Source organism: Falco punctatus, assembly GCF_963210335.1.
Source record: "Falco punctatus genome assembly, chromosome: Z".
Classification (NCBI taxonomy): Eukaryota; Metazoa; Chordata; class Aves; order Falconiformes; family Falconidae; genus Falco; species Falco punctatus.
The window spans coordinates 12,077,616-12,104,477 of record NC_137586.1 but is presented as its reverse complement, the minus strand read 5'-3'; the positions used below and the strand labels follow the sequence as shown (position 1 = coordinate 12,104,477).

Here is a 26,862-nt window from a genome sequence, read left to right as displayed (position 1 = left end):
TGTGCTTTCCTAACGCCCTTGCTTGGTGGATCATCTCCTCTGGTACTTAGATGTTTGGGACTTGCAAGGACAAGGAGTCACACCTGGGACAAGGCTTTCAGAAACAGGGACAGCCCATGTGCTGGGAAGAGGGAAGCCATTTAGAGATGGAAAGAAGCAACATCCCTCTTGGAAGGGTACAAGCCAGTCCTGGTTTAAAAGTTATATAGCTATTTGAGTGATGCAAAGTACCAAGCTTTAAGACATTGGTCTTGTTAGGGTGTAGTGCCATATTAATGTGAAAATCAGCTTTTGGATTTGGAACTGGTTTGCACTGGGAATTCTGGACATGGTGATGGGCCTTGCAGGCATTCTATATGCAAGCACCTAACCAGGAGAAGTTGTCTTCCCTCTGTTGCATAGCTCAGATGCTTTCACTAGCTTGCAAAACTGTGTGCAGAGTAATTTTCTTCCTTATGTTTGTCATGTAACCAGCTGTCTAGTTGGCTAAGCTGAGCCGGTTCATTCCTAGCTTGTGTGGGAGGTGCTAGTGCCACCCTCACATCTAACAAACCATCACCCCCCAGGCTGTGGTCATGTTTACTCCAGCGTGGAGGTGTTTAGGGTCAGCACAGGTGGGCTGTTAGGGACACCAGCTCTACCCCTTACACTCGCAGTAGTGCCTGTGGTTTTACCACTGACAACTTCTGCAGGCTGCAAATCCTCTGTCTCACAAATCACGATCTGGTGCTGTAGCATCGGGTGCTCCTTCCTCTCCAGTGTTTTGGCTGGCCTTCTGGCTTTGTTATTGAAAGTGGTGAACGTGGGAAATCTTATCTCTTGTCTGAATGACTTCCATAGCTGTGCTCAACATCCTGTGATGGTGCTGTCTCTTTATGAATGTCTCCCTTGTCATTGTTAACATGGAACAAATAGCCCTGGAAACAAACAAACCAAGGAAATATAGAAAATATTTGCTATAAAACAGAATTGTGTTTAAATTGAAGGTCTTCCCAAGGAGCTTACTAATACACATTTAGAGCAGAGCGTGCTTTGTCTGGCCCTGAATGTTGACTTTTCCTTCTGAATCCTAGTGGGATAATGTTTTGCGGTTTTTTTGAATGTCCAGCTCTCTTTCATGGACCTAAATGATGGTAAGTCTTTTGTACAGAATAATTCAAAAACTGAAATGGACTTAGAATCTTAATGTGATGACTGTGCACGAATTCTTGAAAAATTAGATTTTTAATTAGTTAACAGTGTTTTATTGTAGTCATTTCTGAGGGTGGAGAGAAGTGTTTGAGTATGCTTTTCTCAGTACCTGACCACAGAACTGAGTGTCAGCCATATAGTATCCCCAGGGATACAGTTTTGGGTAATAGCCCATGATGTTGTTCAAAGAACAGAATTTCTGCCCCTTATGAAGTTGTTCCAAGTGGCAGTTTTGGGATTAAGTGTCTCAAGACACATGTAAAAAGAGAACTTTTTGTATGCATGCTGCCTGCTCAAATCTGATCCAGAGGCTGCTGGTATACAGGTTGGGATATTTCGGCTTTGCTTGCTTTCATTAGGAGAGTGAAGAGGTGGGTTGTCTCGTTTAGGTGACTTTCACAGATGCTTGTTACTGAATAGAACAGAGCAAAGACTTGACCTGGAGGTTGACTCTCCACTGACCCTTAAAGTTGGAATAACTGAGAAAGCAGCAGTTGCCCCAATGAAAGCTTCAAAAGAGCTGAGGGCTGAGAAATGGGGGGGTTGTTTCTTCTAAGAAGACCTGAACCGATGCCAGCAGAAAGCTGATACAGGAGCAACAGGAGAGATATTATCTCCCCAACAGACGTGACTGTGTTCCAGAGGCTGCAAGGTCAGACCCCGGGTTTGCTTAAGGCCACGTGAAAAGACAAAATACATCCTTTCTATACTACTGTAAACAGGGATCTGAAACAGGATAATTAGCATTATTAGCATGAGCTCTCTGCTTCATGGAACTTCTCCATGTATTTCTCAGCCAAGAAGTACAGGCTTTGAAAAAATTATTTCCAAGTTTAAAATGACCCAACGACCAGAAAGACAGAGGCTATGGTTATACATTCCGCAGTTTGTAAAAATTGCTCAGTCTAGATGATTTTTAATCTAAGCAGGATCTTACTATGGAATGAGGATTTGCAGGATGAAGTCAAAGCAAACACATCCCAGCCATCCCCTTAACTTCCAACCGAACGTTTAGAGCTGTTTTCTCTTGACCTTCTGTATTTAAGGATCATTACCACAAATACCAAATTTATTGGGGCAGATTCTGCCCTTCTTATTATTTTTAAAGTCCTTGGGACTTGAGTGAAGGACAGCTCAACCATGAGTCATGGTGGTAGACCACCTCCAAAGGCATTGTGATCGTTTAATGGAAAGAAGCCCAAGCTTGCCAAATATTTGAGAGTTACCAACACACTTAGAGCTAGATACAGTCATAAACGGCTCTTTAGAAATAGCCGAAACACGAGCTGGTGACTAACTGCAAGGAGGGCTCCAGAGTACTGGGAGATAATTTCAGAGTAACGCAGCCACATGGGTACTCGGTTTAGGCATGTATCACATCATGACAGTTCTGTGACTTTATATCTAAAACAAATAGAAAAACTAGTAAACAATAGCAATGGCTTTTTCCAGATCCTGGAAATTATTCTGTGTCAGTTTAACAACCTGACAAGTCTAAGGCCAGGAGGTAAAATGAGCTAGATGAAAAATTTTACAGAAGGGTAAACCAGTGGACTTTAGCTTGGGGGTGGGGTGGGGTGGGTGTTCTTTGCACATTTAAAAAAAAAAATAAAAAAATTGGGATGCCGGCATGATGAAGTTACTTGCTGTGGGTCAATGTGCTCCGAAATGCAGTGTCGAACTAAACCAAATCCCGTGCCTAAAGTCCCTGAGTCTTGACTGGGACTGACCCTAGAGCCTGTGGGGACATGAGCCAGCAGCAGCTGACACCCCAGTGCCACTGAGGAGCCAGGCCACCTTTTCAGATGGATCAGGTGGCTGGAAACACTTCCCACAGTTGTATCCTAGCTCATCCTCCAATTTTACTTTCCCCCGCAGCCCCGCCTTGCATTCTGTTTCCCAGTACAGAAAGGCATATGAGTGTCTTGGGTTTTTTGTGGCATCTACCAAAGGAAGCCAGAAATAAGCCAAATATTTTTGCTTTAACTACTTGTTGCACACTGAGAGCAGTTGCTCTGTCTAGTTCAGAATTTGAAAATATAGTTCCAGTTCTAAAGCCAGTAGCTGTTTCTCATGCATCTCATTTTGACAGGGACCTCCAGAGGGGGAACAACTCAGCAAAAATGGGTGGAGACCTCAAGAAACATTAACTTTCTTGGAAAAGTCTGAAATTACCAGATATTATGGGAGAGATTGGAAGAACACAAATTATCTCTGATCTCTTGAGAGGTATCAGAAGTAAGGTTTTCTCAGGCAGTATATGATCTCTCGTATCAATCAACTGAAATGAGAATCCAAACGTAAAATCAGGGCTGGGAAGCGCTTTGTTGAATTTGACAATCCCTGAATCCGTAATTTATACCTGGGTTACAAGGAGATGTGAAACAATATTTTAAGCTGTGACAGCTGTAAGCTTGCTGTAATTTTTAGGAAAAGACAAAGTGAGGTAAGAGCTGTAATTTTTGTGGGATTTAGGATCTCTGTTCCACTCGTCTTGAACATGATCTCAGCGCACGCAGTAGAATGCAATCAGCACAGGAAACCCTGTGCTCTAAATAGAAACTAGGTACATTTTCTTAAATCCCCAAGCAATGCAGGATTTGGAGGGAAAGAGATCACTCTGTTGCTAACTTGTATAAATATTGCTTTTTCCTCCAACAGAGATTTTTTTTACCAACTAGAATTGAGTCCATCTAAAAGATTTTTAGACATTCATATGGCATTTGTTCATTTGTTGAGTTGGTGGTTGTTTTTTTTTTTCTCCAGACTAAGCTGGTATTTTTAATTTCTGTTACGTAGCGCTAGTGAAATAAAGGAAGCACCACAGGGGCCCTGAGGACACAACTGGTGTTTCTTGTTCAGGGGAAGCCAGAGGAGCTGTAAATCCTGTTAAGAGGGACGCTGTGAACACAGTAACTTGTCATCTGAGGAAAGCTGTCCCGAGCCTCCCTAAATACAACCTCTGGTCTGGGCATGCAGAGCCCACCCCTCGTCCCTACATCCTTCTGCATGTTTCCCATGGGAAGGTGCCGTGGGCTGTTAGAGTGCGCAGTGGGGAATGGATGCATCTCGCCGAGGACGCTATTTTTTATTTCTTGGGCAACAAGTCTAAACCCTATCTATGCCTGGTAATAGCGGCCAGCTCCTGCTAGTATCAGTGTCTCCCATCAGCTGGTGTTAGAACTGGCTGGGTGGGGAAGATATGGGTAGGAGGTTGCGTTAAGTGCCGGCAAAGCCTTAACAGTGATCTGTTTTGAGGAACAACAGCGTAATATTAACTATGGGATAGGAACCTAAATTGCTTGCATTTTCACTGACATTTTGCCAGTGGTGTTTTAGAGCTCAGACCACACAAGGAAAATGGTGTTCCAGAATATATTGCCTCCTTAAACAGAGACTCTGAGACTATGACCTAATGTTTATAATTGTAAGAGTTATGGAGAGTCAATTGAAAATGCAAAATTCCCAAGTGATTGCATTTATCACTTGTGTGATTAGCATGCGTGTGGAGTATAAACAGCTGAACAAATCCAAATGGTTGATGCAGTTCATCAAAAGAAAGAAAATGAAAAATATGTCAGATATTGTTGAAAATGTAGGTATGGCATGACTTTAAACTTTGCTTAGAGAGGATGATCAAAGGACTTTTTAATGGGCTTTTCATCATTGCTGGTCCCCATAAATGTCTGGGCAAATAGGGTTTACTTGGAAACTGATAGGAATATTGATAGCATCACTGTACTCAGTGGGATTTTACACAGTCGTATGTGAAAGCTTGCATTATGAATTACTCTAGAGAAGGTTTGCTTTTAGTAAAATGCTCCTAAGATGAGCTTTACTTTTAGCATAAATAGTTGAATCTGTATCATATATATAATAAACAATATAATATATATAGTCCTACATATTTCTATCTTTATATATATATATATATATATATATAATTTTTACATATATAAATAAAATCTCTATCATTCCCTAAGGCAGCATTTTATAGCATTGCATTTGTGTGAGTGTAGCAAACATTTCTTTAGGTGAGATTACGGTTTGAAGTCTCCAACATCTTGAAAATTATTGCTTAATTCAGATTTCAGTGCACATAGATGAAATTGTCGTAACTTGGATGACAGAAAGCCAGATATTTAGTGCTAGTCTGTAAAACCTGGAAGACCTGTTTCGTTGTAGATGAAACACAATGATTTCTGCATTCTAGTTGTATCTTATTTTTACATCTTTGTTGGCTCAAGAAAGAACATGATTTTTTTCATAATTTTTTTTGAGCTTCCTTTCAGAAAGATTTATTCTTTTTAGGTTTTGGCTAAGGTTGAAGTTAAGGATTTTTCCCAGCTTACTCCATTTTAATATGCCTCCATCCTGGAGAAAGAATCTGGGAAAGGAGAGGAGAAACCAACAGTGCAATTACAACTGAAACTTGCAGATACATTTCATTGACTTTGTAACGAATTTTGCTTTGTGCTGCTTTACCCCTTCCTGCTTATACATTATTTTTAAGGCATTACTTATATTAACGATAATTTTTTTAAAATGTATTTTTGTCTCTTTTTTAAAAAGTAATAAGATAAGTAGGTTCATGTTCTTTTTTTAAAGTGCTTATGTGAAAAAGGATGCTTAGAAATTTGGCTAATTGGTGGTAACTGCTGCCAAATTTATTATCCATACTGCTATAGTATGGGAATGTTTCACAAGCAATGCCTTACTTCTGTATCTTCGTTTGTGTGTGAATGTAAATTCTGCTGATCCAGAAACTACAGAGGTGTCTACAAGGCTTTCACTGGAAACCCAAGCTGGAAGGTGCTTGTCCAGGGGGCAGCTTCGAGACAGATTTATGCAGCTTTCTGTTTGCGTGCAGATGGAGTTTGCCGAGGGGTTGGGAACACTGTTTTTATTGGGTTTGTGCTGTTTTTTCTTTTGGCTGACTTTGCCCGTCTTTGTTCACTCAGCCCCGGGAGTGTGCTGTGGTTGGGACCTTGCACTTAATTCACATCAGCAGTTTCAGTAAACACTTAGTAAATAACAGACTGCGCACTTAAAAAAAGATATATTTGAGGATGCTTTTTTTTTTTTTTTTTAACAGCTTTGACACCTGTATTATCAGCAATTTTTTACATGCTGTATGTCGCATGGCCATAACCCAAGATCAGTCATGCATGGATCTTGGAGAAACAAATACTCGCAGATCAAGGGGACCTTTTCTATCCGCTGTCTTCTGCCATGCATCAGATCTGCCTGTTGGCATTGCTTCAGATAACTTTGTCATAAAACCCAGGACGATGGGGAACTGAATGTCTCATTGGCACATGGCATGGCAAATTTCTGTGGTCATGGTAGTTTGCAGCATGGGGCACTGCCTTAAAACCACCCTCTCTTCATACCAGCCAGGTGCCTCAGCTGGGCTTTACGTGGTTTTCTCAGTTAAACCTTTTACTCACATTTTCTCTGCTTAGCTTATGCTTTATTCCTCAAAATGGCCCTAACACGCATTTCTTGTAAATGGCCCATAGCCTCACGAGAGCAGCTTGGCTGCTCTGCTGTGGCTTTTGAAATCCTAATGACCATTTAATTGAGTAAATGTGAGATAAGCTGTGAGCTAGAGCTGGTTTCATGGCTCTGCTTACATTTAACGGTGTCACGGTCTTCAAACGATACGTATCCTAAAGTGTTAAACCATCCCACTCATTGATGGCATTAAGCGGTTTTCCATACCCACTGTCTAGCTGCGCATCGGCAGCTCAGCATGAGTTGCCCCACAGCTGGGGAAGTCACAAATACCCATGTACGCTCTTTCGTTACACAGCTTAATGAGATTTCCGCCTCTCCTGTGAAACTGGCATGGCCTACAGATGGGTGATAACCACATTATTTTTCTCCTGCCACGACATTCCCATCGTTCTGAGATCCTCTCCAAAGAAAAGGCATAGTTATGTGTAATGGACTGTAAAAAATACAAGTTCAATCAAATGGCAATATTACAGCTTCATATTGTTAAAAACATATTTTAAACAATACAGGAAAGGGATATACTAGAAACCTTTTAAGTGTGTTTCTGTAAGAGCCTCCAGGTAGTGTTGAGACGCTTGTTTGTAATTTCTGTGCTAATGGCAGATGCCCAGCAGGAGATAATTACCTTTCAAGAGTGCCTGGCTTCTTTTTTAGGGACTTAAAGTAACTGGCCAGCAGAGAAGAAACTGTTCCAAAGTTTCGTGCTTGGGAAGAGGTTTCCCAAACTGCAAACTTTTATCAGGAACAAATGAGATATTGAATGAACGTGCAGGCAGCCACTTAAAATCTGGCTAAAGGAAAAAGCTGCTCCAAACAACAAAAGCTACAAGAATGTGTTTTGTCAAAGTCACAATTCATTGAACTAAGATTTCTCAGAGCTGACTGCTCTCCCCTTCTCATAGAGCACAAACACAGAACATATTTTTCCATTTTCAAGCCCTCTAGGTCTGGAGTCTACACAGCCATCAGAGAGAGAGGAGCTTGGTCATGTAGCTGTGATGGGGAATGTAAAAGTTCTCTTGAAAGTTTCTATTCATTTACATCTGCACTGAGATATCAAATTAGACAGAAATAGAGCATCATCCAGGTCACATAAATTGCAAGCAACTTTTGTCCTCATACTTACAAGGAGGTGCGAACAGATCCTTCCGTGGTCACCAGACTGCATTTTACTAGTCTTAACAGAGCACTTTCTACGTGATTGCTTACAATGCTGATACAATATCTGGTATTAAACTGTGTATTTTATATAATCTTTTTTCAGTAATGCTGCAAAAACTTTAGTTACTAAAAAAAAACAACAAACAGACCATCCCAAACCATAGAAAGGGGAATGTCATTAAGCATCAAAATTATGAACTCATTAAAGATGATAAAAAAATCCTGCCCAAGACTGTCATCCTTAAACCATTTTGTGTTTGCCTCTTCTTAAAAACACTTTTTCATCTTTGATCAGTAAGAAAGCATAGGCTACTTAACTCCAAAATCACAATCTGAAGTTGCATAATTTCTAAGTATTTTAAAGTGAGGAAATGCTTAGGGTGATTTCCTGTTTCCATAGGATGCTGTGCCCAGAAACAGGCACTCTGCTTGTACTGTGCACATCAACAGGACATCCCCAGCCAGCCCAGCACTGTCCTGGGCTGTAAATAAAGCAGGGCTGAGAACTAGTATAGGTCTAATACATTGTGCACGTTTCAACTGTTAATGCAACACATTTTCTCCGGATTAGAAGCATGCTTTGCTACATGTGAGATTTATGGACTTGTATTTTTTTTTTAAGGTCAGGGCCCAGTGTTTTTACAGTCTGCGTGGTGTTTTGAATATAAGTGTTTACAGGGTGTGTGATTTGATTATTTATTTCTGGCTGAAGCATAGCAGGTGTTTTGTAACACCTGTTTTAGGTTTTGTGGTGGTAAATGACTGCCTGATACACATGTGCAATAGGAAATACTGTCGTGTCCCAGAGAAGCCAGGACATCCTCTCCTCGGGCATAACCAAGAGTCTGATCTTTTCCTGGCAGTGCTGCATTAATACAGAGTTACATTCTTACTAGGAGATTTTTGTGTGAGCAAGAACTTTGTGGCTTTAAAAATAGCCAGAGGAAATTAAGTAGTCATTAATTCATTTAGAGTAGATTACTATACAAACTGAAAACCAAAGAGGACTCCCCGCACTGAAAATGCTAGCCAGCACTGGGTAAAAAAAAATATTTTGTGATTTCTTCAGTCACACTGGAAGCATGCAACATCAACTTTTGGCTGCTGTACTGTTACCCGAAGGCTTGCTAATACCACACAGTTAATTGAGGTACAAATAGATCCATAATCCTCCTGTCAGAAGTGCTGCTTTTGTTAGTCTTTCTTTACGTAAATTATGTTAGTCTTTCCATTTTTGGATAAGATTATGTCCATTACACAGTCTACTAATACTTTTCCTACAGGAGGCAAATCCTGACACACTGGTGATCTCTTGGGTGTTATTTCCCATGCAAATTCAGATTACATGTTTAAAGACATTTCTAGCCTGTGATGCTGATGATGCTTGGTAAAATGGCACTGCAGCAAGGAATACAGCCCATTCAGTGCCTCCCCTAAGCCAACAGGGATGCCTACGAGCCATTTGCTTAGACACTTTTCTCGCCTGTGCTCTGTCTTCAGTCTATGAGTTAATGGATCCAGTATTTTCTGAGATAATTATCTTAAGCTTTGACAATTTGGTTAGCAAAGCAGTTGCACCTGTAAATCCAGAATAAAACCCATATGCTTTCAGCACTCTTGCAATTAGGCAGCAGTACTATGGTTGGCTTATCAGGAACAACAGTGGAATTTTTTCCCTCTTTAGTTGAGGATGAGATTGGCGCTTGATTACTGACCTCTTGGGAGTTCAAAGCTCTAAGGGAGACCTCAGCTATCGCACGTGCTGTGGTTGTTTAGTGTTTCTCAGTGATGGTACATGAATACATTTTCACCCCTGAATTTAACAAGTTCCTCAAGGCTTTATGAGATGCTGAGAGAAAGGTTCAGTACAAAGTTCAGACCAGAACTTTAACTTGTGTGATGGGACAGCACAGTGTGCTTGACCTCAGCAGAGTTTTAGTCTCTTTTTTCCTGTTGATTTACCACAGGGCTGTGTGTTTGGTGGTGTTGGTCTGGAGGTTGCAGTCTGCCTTCAGAAGAGTGCTGCGGGTGCAACATCCTTGCTGCTGTGGTGTTTTTTGATGTTTCATGCTCAATTAAAAGAAAATGCATCAAAATAACAGTAAATCAATAATTGCCATCAACTAGAGGCTTTGCTTTGGTTATGGTTTAGCACTGGTATTTACACCAAAGGCTTTTATCAGCATTTAGCGGGAGTGAGGACAGCCATCAGAGTGTAATTAAACTCCATTTAGAGGTTTTAATTTGTGCTTTGGTGCTGAGGGAGTCATTCCAAAGCTTAGAATTATAAAGGGGATTTAACACAAAAGATTAAATAAATCCCAGCTACATTTGACAAGCTTTTCACTCTTCAGTAAGTCATATGATCCATAATTATTCTTCAAAAGCCTAATTAGCTCTGTTCCTTATTTAAATCATATCTCTTCCACAAGGCTCTTCTGGTGTGGCTTGATCTGCGTTGCCTTTTTGATGCATGTTTTGCTAATCAGGCTTTTCATCCAGCCAGTTAATCAGCCTTGCCTGCCGCGAAGCCACACTGCCATACTCCCCATTCAGCAAGATGCTTTAGACATCTCATAACCCAGCCTCAGAAAGCTTGTGTGGCCAAGTGCCCCAGGGCAGGCGATACCAGGAGTCAAAGGCCAGCATGATGGAAAGCAGCATGATTTAAACCTGTCTGAAGAAACCTCTGAAGAGGTTTTTGCTGGAGGCTTTCATTCCACCTATGACCTCCTCCACTGGGACAGAGACACACTTCATCCTCTTTAAACTTTTATTTTCTTCCCTCGAAAAAATACCATTTCTCTTCAGTGTTCATGTCCTCTTTTTCAAGTGGGATTTCTAGCAGGAAAAACTTGGGGTACAATGCTCCAAGGTTAATAAAGTTCCAGTATCATGCTGGGTGCATGCCATTCTACCAAATGCACGTGCTTGGCTCAGGAAAAAAAATCAAATCTTTTACCTCATCAAAACTTCCTCAGCTGGAGTGCATGAACTTTTCCAAATACTTGAAATTATTAATTGAGATGCCTTCTGAAGTGTAATAGCAAACTTGCATGTTCTCTAAGCGAATATGTAATCTGTTCACATCTAATAGTGCCGGGGAACATTTGTCAAGGTTCATTTGGCTACAGTTATCCCTTGTTTTTCCCCTGTAAAACTCAGTTGCAGAATTTCCAAAGTACTTTCTGTTGAACAATAACAAAGAAATGAAGGAGCTCTCATGCATACTAATTGCTTGCATGTTTTGCCTGAAATTTTTAATGGGTGGCTGTGCTGTGCAAATGCTGTTAGCTCTGCATCAAGAACTGGTTTGGAGCTGGAGGCCAGTTCTCTGGGGAAGGGTGTAGCACTGTCACATTTTCTACAGCTAAATTCCGTAAAAAGAGGCTGAAATGTGCCCATCCGGGTATGTTTCTTACCCTACTTTAAGCTCAGCTAAGTGACTGCACTGCCTGGTAGTAGAGGTGTGTGAGCACTGACGTGGGTATCAGAGCAGCACTTTGCAAATACATCTCGATTCCACTAAGACTGATTTCACTGATTGGTCATGCCCCACTGATTTTTATTATTGTTTTATTCATTTTTTATTTTATGATGCTCCAAGCAGACAGCAAATAATGTAGTATTGGGGCCAGTCCTGTTTCGTATCTTTATCAATGATCTAGACAAGGGGACTCAGTGCCCCCTCACCAGGTTTGCAGATGACCCCCAGCTGGGGGGAGCGTTGATCTGCGGGAGGGCAGGAGGCTCTGCAGGGGGGTCTGGGCAGGCTGGAGCGATGGGCCCAGGCCAGTTGTGTGAGGTTCAACCAGGCTCAGTGCCGGGTCCTGCCCGTGGGTCACACCAGCCCCCGCAGCGCTGCGGGCTGGGGGCAGGGGGCTGGGAACTGCCTGGGGGGAAGGGGCCTGGGGGGGCTGGTCGGCAGCCGGCTGGGCATGAGCCCCCCGTGTGCCCAGGTGGCCAAGGAGGCAGCAGCATCCTGGCTGGTGCCGGGAACAGCGTGGCCAGCAGGGCCAGGGCAGTGCTGTCCCCCTGCACTGGGCACTGGCGAGGCCGCCCCTCGACTCCTGTGTTCAGGTTGGGCCCCTCACTGCCAGGGGGACGCAGAGGGGCTGCAGCGTGTCCAGAGACGGGCAGGGGGCTGGTGCCGGGGCTGGGGCACAAGGCTGGTGGGGAGCGGCTGGGGGAACTGGGGGGGTCAGCCTGGAGAGGAGGAGGCTCGGGGGCACCTTGTGGCTCCCTGCAGCTGCCTGACAGGAGGGTGCAGGCAGGGGAGTCGGTCTCTTCTCCCAGGTGACAAGTGACAGGGCAAGAGGAGACGGCCTCAGTCTGTGCCGGGGAGGTTTAGGTTGGGTATCGGGAAAAACGTTGTCACTGACAGGGTGGTGGAGCACTGGGACAGGCTGCCTGGGAGGTGGTGCAATCACCGTCCCTGGAGTGTTTAAAAAACACACAGATGTGGGATTAGTGAGGGACCTGGCAGTGCTGGGTTAATGGTTGGACCTGATGATCTCAAAGTATTTTCCAACCTATACGATTCTGTGATTCTGTATTGGGGCTGATACTGGACAACTTTCTTCCATTTTATTTCATAAGATCACTTGTTGAGGCCAAGTGAGAACCCAAGGGAGGTGTGCAGTCCAGCCCATGCTCACGCAGCGGTGCGGTCTGACTCTCTCTGCTGATGTGTGGGCTACAGAAGGGAATCAATGAGCTGTGCTTGACAGAGGTGGCAGGTTTTCAGTTCATATTGCATAGGCTGTGCACTAGAGTTTGTGAGATGTCCAACCACAGCTGCTTTTCTGGAGGTTTGTTAGACCCCCAGAGCTGGTGCCAGTGCAGACACAGGGCCTCTGACATCACTGTAGCTCTGTACTAAATCTCTGAGGGTAAGACCAATCCCCATAAGATGGCAGTCACCGTAGTTAGGACCAAGGAAGGCAAAGCTTATTAGCCTGGGGCAGAAAGACCCCCTGGCAGCAGTGGTTTGGCAATTCAGAGATGCTGTGTGCATAGGCAGTGTTCTGCTTTGATTGTTTTTCAGGGTATCAACTCCTGATTTTTCTGTACAACTCTCCTGGCTCCCAGGTGATGTAAATTCTGCCAGCGAAAATCTCATTCAGTATACACCAAGTCATTCAGCATTGGAAAGATTCCTTAAAATTATTCTGTGCATAGAGAGATCTCCCAAAAGGTCACAGCAGATGTCAGATGTTCTCCTATGAGTATCTTAACAGTTTCACCCTTCCTTAAAACAGAGGGATACACCACGATATTTTTGCAATCCACAGGAGAGGGAAACTGTTTTGCTACATTTCTGCAATTAATTTTTTTTTTCTGTGAAGTTATGATATGAAATCTGTTATAAATTGAAAAAAATAAATTTAGCAATAAGAAAGTCTGAGTCCTGAACCTGAAGCATTCAATGGCACATGGACTCAAATTCTCCTTACTCAGATTGTCTTTGTTGTCCTGTGGATATCCTGTGGATGCTGGGTCTGAAAACAACAAAGTGTATGGCCAGACCTGAAAGATGAGCTTTATTATTGATGAATAAAGAGTATCAGCTGATTTATCTGAAGATAACTTGTTACAGGCTTTTCTAACAACAGCTTTAAGCATGCCAAAACTGTGTGCCAAATTTGATTTTTTGGAGGGCTGGTAAAAAAGGGAAAAGAAAAAAATTGTTCAAGGAAACACCCTGTGTTTGTAAAAAGCGACATTACTGCAAAGTGCAACTCTTGTTGTGCCAGGTTCACTTCCCTTGGCACAGATGAGGAGCAATGCCAGTGGCACTGACATTCCCCATCTGCCTGGTGGACCACGGTGCTCCTTCTGGTCTGGGTCACTCTGGCCCTGTGGGCCATCCCCTTTGTTCCTCTGCACCCTGGGCTTTCGTTAGTCCCCAGTAATGAGAGTCTCTTATGCAGCCTGAATTAATGCACTCTGAGTCAAGTATGTCCTCCTCACCCCCACCATGCCGCAGCTATTTTATATGTGCCAGGATTATACAATTCAGGTGCATCCCTACAAAGAAGGATGGAGAGGAATAGGGACATAGTCCTATTATACCACTGGGAAAGTGGTGTGAAGAAGGACAGTATGGAGATAAAAGGCAGGAGAATTGGTAGCAGAAAATAGAAATTACCAGCTCAGTTAGAGGCATTCCCATAAGAGGCACTTTGCTCCCTGACACAGCATACCTTTGCAGCTGGAGTTTAGTCCCAAATCCTGGATGAAACTGTTAAGAAACTTGAAGTCTTTCCAAGATTTCGTAGCGGCTTTGTTAATGCACCAAAGCCTTTGTTTGACCTTTTCCTGTAATCCCAAGTGCAGCATTGTTTAATAAAAAATAATAATGTCATTATTTTGTGAATAAATATAATAACAATAATAATTACTACGTGATTTCTTTTTCACAATTATTAAAGCAGCAGTCATTTACCAAAAATAGTTGAAGTGTTTACATAATTGAGACCTTTTAAAAAAGATACTGTCTACCTCATTGTCCTGGTCATTTCAAATATTGAATAAATCCTGTGCCAGAGAAAGCTGTAGGACGTTTGAAGTTGGAGGGGTGGGGGATAAAAGGAGATGTGTCCTCTCAGCTTTGCTGAGGTTAAGATTTTCAAAGGCAAATGAAGTCTGTTAATTTTTTGGGTCTGAAACCCAAACCATGGAAGTCAGGACACAAAGATGTCTCAGTTCCCCAGCCAAACTCTTTGCCCAAGCAGGTGGAGAGCTGGCCAGGTGCTAGAACCCCTGAGGACCAGCTTTCCTCTGTGCTTGGGCACAGATGACAGTTTTATTGCTGGTTGTGTGGGTTCATTTTCCATCAACCATAAGGGCAGTTTAGGGTGCTTTAGGCAGACAGGGACACAGCTCCCTGGGGAGCAATGCTGGCCCTGAGCACAGCATCCAGGGGCTGTGCATTGGGCTGGAGCAAAGCCTGCTGGGGTGCCCCAAAAGTACATGTTTTGTATCTTAAAACATCTGTCCATATGGCAAAAGTAGCTGTTAGACTTCACATTGCAGATGCCACCTCCTTGTGATGCCACCTCCTTATTGCTGGAAGAGGGGAGGGATGCAGGAGGAAAACCATGTGGTGCTTGGACATTTTTAATACTCTTTCCCTAAGCTATTGCTGGAGACAGGGCTGGGATAGATGGACTTTTGTTTTGACATACCTATGGCAGTTTTCTGGTCTTATCATCACTTGTTATTTATGCTGCTCTTGTGTCTATTAATTTCCAGAGTAGTCTTGTTTTACGGTATTTCATCTTTCTGGGCATTTGGAGAACACATGCATGTACTTAGTGAGGTGACAGTCTGATCCAGTTTCCCAGTAATTTGAAAATAAAATATGCCTCTTAAAAAATCATGAAAGATTGGAAGAGCCAAAATGCTACACTTAAAAATAACAAAACACTCTGAAATTCGCTTTCACAGTTTGGATTCACTAATACATTCCTTTTATCCCTCCTAAACTTCTTGGCTTGCTTAAAAGATTCCTATCCAGATTGTCCCTAACAAATTCATCCTACAGATGGGTTGCACAATTAGAACCAATCTTCTTTTCCTTTCTTAGGCTTTCAATGTCATTATCAAATTCTGGATTGATTGTTGTTTTCTAATCTTAATTATCATGTCATTTTAAGTGCACAGAGGGGTTTTAAATGTAATTTGAGCTGGGATCATGCCGAAAGCTGCATCTGGATTCCTGGAGGATGAGAGAAGCTTTGAATCAAACAGCTGGCAAGTTTGCTGGATAGAGAAAGGCCATCACAGTACTCTCAACCTGTGCCGATATCAACAGGAACTCAGCTGCTATGGCAGTTGCTCAGCCTTGTGGTTTCATTGGGAATCTTGTGTTCGAGGCTTAGCTTAACACCTGAGCTGCCGATACCCAGCTGTCCTGTGAAGCAACTCTGCCTGGGGGAGAAAGGGGTGGATTATTTGTTGTTGCTGTTGTTAGTTACTTTGAAGCTGTTGCCTACAGAGAGACTACAGTGGAACCCAAAAGCCAAAAACATCAAGTGCAGCAACGCTGTGCTGTGCAGCATCTCTGCGCCTGCTGCAGGCTTCCTCCCTCTTCACTGTACACCGGTGGGATCCCAGTGTGCTCCTTCAGGGACTGCAGAACCCCAGAGCCACTCTCTTTGCAGAAGTCAAGGTGGTTTCGTCATTCCTTCTATGAAGGTGTGAATGAGCCCCTCTCATCCCAGATCAATGAGGGTATTTAAAACCACCAGAGGAGGCTGCAAGCTCTGCTCAGTGCTCATGGATTTCTGAAGAAACCTGTGGGGCTCTGCTGGCTTAGGTGGTACCACATCCCTGTGAGCCCAGGTCAACCCTTTTTTTCGGGACCCAAATAGGGTCCAAAGGGAAGCTGCAGTTGAAGATCACTTCCGTCTCTGTAGCTGTTCTTGACCTGCTTGATGTGACATACAGAACAGCCTTGCTTGTTGCTAGGAAAAAAGGTTGGCATCATCATGAGTGTCCCATTGGAAATGCCATTTGTTGTTCTGCTTGTGCAAATGGGTTTCATCTGCAGTTTCGTGACACAGAGTACTTGGTGGTACTGCAAGTTTCTCATGCCTCCCCATCCCCTGGTGCTCATCCCTGCACTGCACTGTCTCAGCTCTGCCTCTGCAGCAGCTTTAGGCTGACACCAAGAACTGGGTCAGGGAACGGATCTTTTGGGCTTGGGGTTTGGGTTTCTTCCCTCTTTATTTTCCTTCAGTTAGTTTTTAAGTCAGAGAGGTCTGCAGTGTGGCTAATGGAGCAGCCTGTGTGTGGGCTGGGGAAACTCCTGCGAGCAGCAGGGCTGCCAGGGAGGTTGTGCCTGCAGTGTCATTGCTGCTGTTTACCCATGGTCATATGTTTGTGCCTTCTAAAAGGATTACAAAATTATTACTTTTTTTAGTATGTTCAAAAGCAAACATGTACTTTCAACCTCACCTGCAAGTGCAGTGTTTTTGTTTGCAAGCAACCAGAGCGTTGCACCAAAAAATCACTGGCTACAAAAGAGTCCTGGAGTGTTGTGAATTTTCCCCTAAATGTTGCATGTCCATTTCTACCCTCCTTATCCCAGACCTGACATGAACAGCTTGAGCCAACTGAGTTAATTCCAATTCACAGCATAAATGTGAACATTACCTTTGGGGTAGCAAAGCAACAAGTATATTTTATTGCAGGAGCTTCCAAGGTTACTAATAGGCATTTGGGGAAGATGTGTGTATATACATTTAGCACATTGTATGCTAATGCCAGAAGGCATTCTGGAAGCTCGATGAACTCGCTGCTCTTTGTGTCACTAAACTTAATACCAAGAAGTATTCTCCCTTAAACCCAAATAGCAGAAGTGCATATTTAATTCATTCATTTCTTTAATCAGAAGCATATTTCATTGCAAACTTCTGATTGTCATGCAGAAGCTGAATCTGAAGTACTTCCCAAATTTTAAAAATTGATTTAATACCTAAAAATGAGAAGAAAAATAGCTTGTGTCCAACAATGCTTATTTATAAATACTTTAAAAGTGGAAAAAGAAGAAACAATGTAGTTTTTGTGACCTGAGCCTTTGGCACCCACCCAAACCCGTTTGCATGCTGAGTCCGTCCATTATACAGTTTGTCCAATCTTTCATGTAATCCTACTGTCTCTGGTCTTAATCTTAAAAAAATAGGCCTTTGTTTGGTATTTGACTCTAGAGGATAAAGAATAGGAGACTGTCTGCAGTGCTGTCAAACCTGGGTGGGCATTTTAATGTGCCTTATACATTTTTCTATTGTGTAAGGGCACTTCCCTCCATGTGTGCGAGTCCGCTGGGTGTCCATTGTTTATATCCTCCACTGGTGTTATCTCCAAATTCCTCCTCTTCTCCAAGGGAGTAGATTTCTCCACAACAACTTCTCTTCCAGGCTCAGAAAAGCTGTCTTCATGAGGCCACTGGCGAGGCACACAGCTCTGCTTGAGGGCTGCTGGGGGGTGAGTGCTCCTGCAGGGAGGAAGCCTATATTAAGCTTTTTTGGGGAAAAGGGAAAATTGCAGTACCTCAGGAGGGAGGGGGATGCCAGGCTGCTCTGCCAAGAGCAGACTTTGCACACCAGGCTGTGCAACCAGGAACCAAGTCTCTGAATACACTGAAATCCATTTCCACCATGGTTGTAGCCTATAGTTCGAGTTTTGCTGTTTTCTGTAAAGGAGCATTTTGGTTGCAATAGCACTTTGCGTGCAGCTGTTTATTGCCTTTTGTTGATGCAACTGGTGATGTCAAGTCCCAGTCTCTATCTTTGCATCTCTTGGGAGAACAAGACACATTCAGCTGTCAAAATATCACATTCTGGTGGGGAGGGAAGAAGAGGCAACATGTAGTCTTGGATTTGTCAAAACTGTTGTTTGTCACCTATCCCCTCCATTTTAGCTCACAGTTCAAACAGCCTCCCTCTGTTCCCTGTGGTGCTGAAAAAAATGCAAGACCTTAAATGCTCTGTTATTTTAAGATTAAAATAACAGTAAGCTGGCCCACATTATGCAACTAAGAATTCTACTTTGTAGTCTAGTAAGTTTGTATACCATTAACCTTTTTTTAGCTGGCTACATCCTTCTTGGTTTTGCCAAGTGTCCATAGCTTGAGGCTTATGATCACTGATTCAGAACTGTGTTGAGATTGGTATGGAAGTGATAAAGGGATGGGTTGCTCTGTGGCAGGGTCTGTCCAGAACAGCAAAAGGTATCAGTTGTTGGCATGCCCCTTGTCAATTTATTGTAGATGTTTCTTTTCTACATATTGTAATTTCTGTTCTTTTTCCCAATAATGCTATTGTCATTGTGCCAGCTGAAAATCTTTTATACCTGCAGCTGCATCTGGTCCCTGGGTTCAGTCTAGCCCTTGTTTAACCACATCTCTGTCATCTGGCTCTGCAGGGCTAGCTGTAGCCCTATATCCGTGCCTTTTCCAGGGACGCCTGCTACAGGATGATTTGGTTTCTACGAGGCAATTGATGAAACAAAACAGAACTGCAGTGCAAGCCATTGCCAAAAAGTATGCAAATACTGAGATGCAAACCGCAAGAAAGCTAAGCTTTTGCAAGTTGCAACAGTGGAGGCTTGCTGTGTTTCACTCCAGTGAGAGCAGGAGAGGTGATACCAGCAAGAGTAGAAGAAACCACTTGTGTGGACATGGGCTTCAGTTGTGGGATCTGTGGGAACTGTGATGTTGGGTAAAGATGTTTTTATGTGTTTAACTGGAGCAGGTTCTTTGGTTCCTATACACAGAAATGATCTGTGCCTGTTTGCTGGTGAATCTTCCCTGCTCCTAGGTTAATGTGCACATGATGTGATTACTCAGGCGGCTGAGGCGAGCAGGCTGCAGCTGCACCACAAAGCCCTGTGCAATGATAATATTTACTTACGTAGCACTTCTGGGACCGCCTGTCCGCCAAGTTGCAATGCCACAGCCTAAAGCATCACCTAAAAACACCATAATAATTTAGTTGGGTGATGCTGATGATCCACCAGTTCCAATATGTCATCTTCATGAATAGCTGAAGTCACTCTCCTCAATACTCTCCTGTAGATTTTCCCAATTTTCATCTCAGGAAGTCACAGAGCAGGAGACAATTTCTATATATTTAGTCAAAATAATGGATTTATCTTCTGTGACTTTGTTAAGTTTTCCCTTTGACAAACGAAAACTTTATCATCCCTTGGCAAGTAGCTTCACAGTTCAAATAGCCATTGTGTGGGTAAAAGGTTTATTTTATTTGTACCTGGTTCTTACTAACTTCTTCTGATGCTCCCTGCTTCTTATAAAGTGCCAGTGATATAATATTGGATGGTACAGTGTAGTCACGCATTTTGAGGGTTTTCAGTTTGGCAGACTCCAGTACGTTTTATGGACATTCATTTGGTATAATTTATTCCAGCACAAAAGTTACTCCTATAAAGTCTCTATTTCTAATCCCTCCTATTTCTTAAATATGATTCCTGGGACAAACTTATCTTAAAAAATATATTTTCCACTAAGTAAAAGGTTTTTCATTTGTAGTCAATTAGGGAAGAAAATACTGAGGCACTTATTTCTATTCAGGAGTTTACTTGTTTGTAGAAGCAGGGAGGAATCATCGCCAGATTTAGCACAGGCAGATCTGCACCTGCAAAGCTTGGGGCCTGTTTCTGCTGGCACAGGGAAGGCTGACCATTGCTGTGACTCTCCAAAACCTCCTTAGCTGCCCGCTATGGTATTGTTATGGATTTGTGGCAGATATCCAGGCTCACTCTGACCGCCTTGCATCACTGGTATGGTGCACTTCTTTCCTACAGCTAGTTCTCCAGCCTCACTGGTGTTTTCTGTGTAAGAGCTGTAACCTGTCCTTGATCTCTGAAGTTCCTCACCTGCCTTAGGCTCACATGTGAAAGACTCCAGCATGCCAACAGCCTAGCTTCAGGGCTTGATCATCAGCCCTGGGGCAGTGCTGCCTGTGTGTCACTGCTGGGCCAGCTCTCCACATGGGTCTAACTCTGAAGGCAAGCACCTCCTGGCCAGGCTCTTTTCAAAGACCCCAGAAAACTGTTTCACCACTTGGCTCATGCAACAAACTCATCTTCACCTCCCCTTTACCGAAAATGTGGCCCACTGGTAACCTGCAGGCTGCCTGGTTCTTATCTCCACTGGTTGACCTGACATTGCTGATGCCAAGGAGCAGCTCTTCAGTCATTGTTCCTTAGGCTGGTGTAGCACCATGCTGGGGCAAGCAGGGAACATGGGGGCTTCTGGCCTTTGTCAGCTTCCTGGAGAGGTGGGAACCCAGCAAAGCGGCTGCTGGTTGCTGGGCTGGGTGTGCAATGGCCTCTGCTGGGATGGATGCACATGCAGACTTGGAGAGAGGAGGCGAGCCTGCAGGTGCTGTGACCTCCTTGGAGACATGGACTCTGCCACAGGCATTTTCCTTAGGTGACTTACTTACACAGAATGGGGATCATGGGATTTACTGATAAACTGTAAGGAAAGGGAAAGCTGTTGAAATGAAGGCTTCTTATCTCTGCATGATGTGGCATACAACCCAGGATATAAATTACAGTTTTCACCAAGTACTAATGGAGAGGCTGTTCCTGAAAAGCAAAGGTAAAGCCTGAGAACACAGCCCAAAGGAGTTGTGTGCTTTTTAACCAAACTACCAGTACATGACTCCTCAGATAACTACTTAGTTTGAGTATCTGTAATCTGCGGGTGTCATTTGGGTGGGAGACATGGGAGGCTGAGGAAGGGGCTTATTTCTGGGACATCCCTGGGGTGGCTGTGAGAGGGGACACAGGCTGGATGCTAATGAGTTCAGCAGCTGCTGGGAGTGATGCTGTTTGCCATTGTTAGCATGGATGCTGTGGTACCAGGCTGGGTGTTTTTAAGATGACTGATACCTGCAATGGATGCCAAACTCCTTCAGTCTTTGTGTTGTTTTATTTTTTTAATTTGTCCCTTCTAAGATTTAATCTAGTTCTGCTCTTACAGAGTCTGTCACTTTCTTATGAGTATTTGACATCATGGGCATAAACTGCATATTTTTTAAGCATTTGACAGCATCTCTTAAGTTCTGCTAATGCCTAACACTGAGCTTGCCAATGAGTTTTTTATCCCAGTCCCTGTTATCCCAAGTGCCATAGACATGGACTGGTGTGCCAACAGAGAGCTGCAGGGCAAGTCTCAACAAGTGCCCAGATATCAGGGGTCTCTCTCTCATGTGGCCATTCTCTCTTGCAATTATAAAGGATAAATATCCCTCTGCAGATCAGGTTTCCTGAAAGGTTCAGGGACAGGTGTCAGTACACACAGCTGAATAATGTTTTCCCCTAAAGAAGAGTCAGGTTTTATTATTTCTGGAGGTTCAAGCCTATTGCTAGAATATTAATGCTACTAGTTTATCTTTCTTGAGGCAATGTAATATTTTCTTGGCTATGTAACCCATCTTCCTGTGCAGCGAACAGATGTTTTCACTGGATTCCTCGCATCTCTGAGGTCTCTTTCCTGGATGTTTTACATTCAGTTAGAATTTATGAATGTGTAGAAGCTCCTTCTGGGATGTACTGCATTTCTTCCCAACAAGTTTCCCAGGGTGCTGGGACATCTGTTGGCTTTCTGGTGTCTCTCAGACCTGTGTGAACATAACTTTCCAGAACGTTTTGTCAGCCGAGGGTCTTGCCACCTTAGGCAGCTGATAATTAACAGGAATTAATTGCTATTAAAAGCCAAGGCAGGTCTTTATCCTACTATTTCACTTCCTTCATGTTGGAAACCACCAGCATTTTAATTTTGTTTCCCTCTGGTTTCGAACTTCTCACCCTATAATAATAATGTAACATAACATAAGATAACATAGCGTAGCGTAACATAACATAACATAAAACATAACACCCAGTAATAACGGTGAATCATTAATTTTTGTGTCATGGTGCATGTGAGATAATGAGGGAGGGTGGTTTGCTGGTCCTTAGTCTTTCAGCTTTTCTGTACCAAGGTCAATGGTTTTTTGCAGGTGTTAAGCGTATTGCCGTCCCTCTGGGTCAGTTTTGGCTTTCTACCCTTTACGTAAAGGTGCAGCTTTTTGAAGATGGTTGTCTGTCATCTGTATTGTAACAGGCCTGACATGCCTGCACTGCCCTGTGAGTAACTGCAAGTACAGCTAATCCATGCCATTCCTCATACGCTTTTCCAACTGAACATACGCAAACAATTTGAGCTGAAACTTCAGCTTGGCAATATTTGGGTAATAGCTCTGCATATGGGATGAAACAGTTTTCCGCTCTGGCATTACCTCATGGGAGAATTCCTTCGGTTCATTCCAGTTTGGCCTCAGAAATACGTTTTGATTTAGTTGGTGAATTTCTAAAAATGAAATTAAGACAACTAGGGCAGTGGTTTAGTCGAACGATTAATGAACACTGGTCCAGCTATAGTGCAGCTTTTTCATTAGCCTAGCTATGGAATAAAAACCAAACCCCATTCATACGTTGTTTTACAGCACGTGCCCGAAACTAATTCTTAAACTTAGTCATTTAAAAATAAATGTTAAGCTTATGTGTTTACAATCAAATGTATCTTTTTTAAGTGGGGAGGTTTTGCGTATCTTCTCTGTCTTTCTTTTTTCCTCTCCTCTTTCTTTTTTTAGAGGATAGTGTGATGTGTGTTATGGAGGTCATTTATCCACTAACACATAAAGCAAACTTGGCCAAGGGAGGCATGAGCTGCCTGCACTGACTGCACACAAAGGATGTGCCTTGTGCTCTCCACTAGTCTCCATCTTTTGTCTCACCTTGTTATGCTGTGCTGTCCCCCAGCTATCAGATTGTGAGCTTTAAAGCCATCAGCCTGGGAACTTTTCTCAGACTCAGACTTTGCACTTCAGTTTTCAGAACTTCTCAGCACTCCTAAATCCTAGTTTGGAGTCAGAGATGTGCGTGCTCAGTGTGAGAAGATGGGATGCATCTGTGTCTTGTTCAGGGAAGTGCTGCCTGTGTCTTTAGAATGGAGAATATTTGATTCAGGAGTGGGTCCTTCCATCACATGTGATGATATTGGATCTTGCTTGGCTTAGCTATGTCTGCTGGGTGTCATTAGGCACATTGCTTTGGGCTAAGCCCAAAGGGATTTCGGTATTGCGGTGGCTGACTTCTAGGCACCCGGCTACCTAATGAAGTCCAGATCTCGAAGTCAGACATCCAGACACATCCAGGGAAAACAAAGGCCTGTGAGAGGGAGCACTGTGAAAGCCTGTGAGAAGGGGGGCTGCTGCATGAGCAAATCAGTGGGGATTTATGTTAAGGTGTTGCTCAGTGCAGCAGTGGCTGCTAGGAGTCCTCTCCTGGAACTGGATGCTTAAAGTATTGCAGGCACATTTTTTTTAATAGGAAAGCAGAGACCCTTGTGAGGAGCCCTGCATGACAGTGGGAGGTTTGCCGCCTCCGGTGCTGGGTGCGTGGGTGCTTGGTGATGGCAGGAGGAAGATGCTGGTGCCCTTCTGGTGCATGCGCCAGCAGAAGAGTTAGGAGCCCAGGGGCAAGCAAGAGGGTTGTCAATGTCAGAATTGGTGCTGGACTTGCATGCTCAGTCCTTAAATTTATCACAGCTTCAGGGTGGGGGGAATCGGTTCTTCTCTACAACTGCTTTGGAGAGGACTGGACTGGAGGAAAAAAGCTACACGAAAGCTAGATATCAGCAAATCAACATTCAGATACTTGGCCTGTAAAGCTGTTTTAGCGGAACTGTCCATAATGTGCAATACACTCTGTCATTTCACAAGGCTGAAATACCTCTTCAAATAAAAATCAGCCATGCTGGCAAGCGGTCTTCAAAGGTAGCGAAATAATCCCTAAGGGGAGATCTGCTTTTGTGAGGAATTCCCCAGCAGACGGCTGGAAGATCTTAACAAACAAGGCCTTTTAAACTGCCATGTACTTTGAAGCCTGAGTGAGCATTCATTCATTTGGCACAAAAAGCAACAGTGAAGGGGGGGAGCAAGAGGTGGAAAGGCTTAGTCAAGGTGAAAACCAAGTTGGGTCTTTACCCAAAGCCATTGTGGGTACAAATGAATTGCTTCAGTGGATGTAATAAAAGATATGTTAGCCCACATTTAATAAAAAGCAACAGTGGAAATACAAAGAACTCATTTCAAGCTTCAGTTATCTGATGTTTATTGCACACAGCCCTTTCTACCAAGACGGAGACCCGAGAAGCGTATTGCCCTTTGAAGTGTGGACTGTGTGGCCAATTGCCCATTTGCTGGTTTATGGCTAAATCTGCTTAGTATGGTACACTTTCATCTTTCCAGTGGCAAAGGGCTCTGCAGAGGGGAGAGAGCAGACAGGCTTCTGGATGAACCCCCAAACGTGCACTGGGAACAGGACAAACCAGGGAGGTGGGGTGTGGGTAGGAGGGAGGGCATGGGGTGAAGCAGGGGCTGGGCTCAGTGAGATGCAGCTTTCAACAGAAGTGGGATGCTTGGCAGGACTGTGAGAGCCACAGGCTTTGCAGTGAAAAGCGCTGAGCAGAACTATTGTGGAGTGAGTTTCTGTTCCTTTTCAGTAGGAATAGTACAACCTAGTCATCATTTTTGCTTATCCTGCTAATATTTTCAACTCTCATTTGAAAATGTTATCTGCAGTGGTTAGATCATGGTATTTGGAAAAACAAGTTTCTTGACTGTGCATTTCCTGCTAAGACATTAAAGTCTGTGGAAGAATGCCCACTAACATCAACATGCTTTGGACTAGGGCCATAGTCCACTTCCAGGCAGAAATAAGCACTGCATATTTTTTCTATCAAAAGCAATTATTTTACAGATGAACTGTAATAAACTGGCTGAGACGTTTACCTTTGTAATGCCACATAGGAAAAAAACATCCATGGACTTGAATCACAGTCATGTTTAAATTTTCTTATATAAAACAGTAACATACTTTTAAAGCATATCTTATAAAATATCTTTTCTTATGCTAAAGCATTTTGCACCAGCCTCACATTTGCAAACAAGCCTAAAGAAATTCAAGCAAATGGAATGGATTAAGATAGACTTTTTTCAAGGAATTGTGTTGCAAATGTTCTTAAAATAACATCTTTCTTTCCTCAAAAAGTTGATCGGTGTGCTGTGATATCATTGTGGAGTCATGACTTTGAGAAACAAACTTATTTATATTAATGAAAAATATTTCAGTTGAAAATGCTGTCAAAACAATCTCCAGGAAAGTCATTGTTGTGGACTTGAAAGAATGCTACTTCACATGTGTTTAATTATTGGGGGAAAAAAATGAATCTTGCCTTGCATCACAAAAATCAATCTGCAATAACAGGAAATCCTGAGCCATTTATGTAGAGGTTCCTCTTTCATTGTAACTGGCAATTGGTTCCAGCTTCTAAAACCTGTCTAATTCTCAACAGCTACAATAATACTACCTCAGCCGGACTGTACGCAGCAGTGCTGTGATCATGAGTCTGATTTAAAGTTGTAAATAATAAAAAAAAAATAATCCGAAACACCAACAATGGAAATGACTTGTCAGTACGCAGTGATACTCTGTTACTCTTTGGTCATGAACACAGAGGTCAGTAAAAATAGGAAAATGCCCAAATCCAAGAGCAAGGGGCTGATCATTATCCTTCCTTCATCAGCCTGTGCATACCTGCACTTACATGAGTTAAGGAAATAAAAAGTCAGGTCTCGATTGCAGTTATTTAGACCACAGAATCATGGAATCATTTAGGTTGGAAAAAACCTTTGAGATCATCAGGTCCAACCATTAACCCAGCACTGCCAGGTCCCTCACTAATCCCACATCTGTGTGTTTTTTAAACACCTCCAGGGTTGGTGATTGCACCACCTCCCAGGCAGCCTGTCCCAGTGCTCACCACCCTGTCCCAGTGCTCACCACCCTGTCAGTGACAAGGTTTTTCCCGATACCCAACCTAAACCTCCCCGGCACAGACTGAGGCCGTCTCCTCTTGCCCTGTCACTTGTCACCTGGAAGAAGAGACCGACCCCCCTGCCTACACCCTCCTGTCAGGCAGCTGCAGGGAGCCACAAGGTGCCCCCGAGCCTCCTCCTCTCCAGGCTGACCCCCCCAGTTCCCCCAGCCGCTCCCCACCAGCCTTGTGCCCCAGCCCCGGCACCAGCCCCCTGCCCGTCTCTGGACACGCTGCAGCCCCTCTGCGTCCCCCTGGCAGTGAGGGGCCCAACCTGAACACAGGAGTCGAGGGGCGGCCTCGCCAGTGCCCAGTGCAGGGGGACAGCACTGCCCTGGCCCTGCTGGCCACGCTGTTCCCGGCACCAGCCAGGATGCTGCTGGCCTCCTTGGCCACCTGGGCACACGGGGGGCTCATGCCCAGCCGGCTGCCGACCAGCCCCCCCAGGCCCTTTCCCCCCAGGCAGTTCCCAGCCCCCTGCCCCCAGCCCGCAGCGCTGCGGGGGCTGGTGTGACCCACGGGCAGGACCCGGC

At 43.7% G+C, this 26,862-nt stretch overlaps 1 protein-coding gene and 1 long non-coding RNA gene across 2 annotated transcripts in view; one reads left to right on the top strand and one right to left on the bottom strand.

Annotated features, from left to right (window-relative positions):
• LOC308056777 overlaps positions 1 to 26,220 on the bottom strand; it is a 35,450-nt gene extending 9,230 nt beyond the window's left edge. Inside the window, exon 1 of the long non-coding RNA XR_013924970.1 lies at positions 72 to 26,220. This is a non-coding gene — a long non-coding RNA (uncharacterized lncRNA). The remainder of the gene's footprint in view (positions 1 to 71) is intronic.
• The window catches only part of CCBE1 (collagen and calcium binding EGF domains 1), a 102,134-nt gene that overhangs the window by 16,509 nt on the left and 58,763 nt on the right, over positions 1 to 26,862 (top strand). The window lies entirely within an intron of this gene.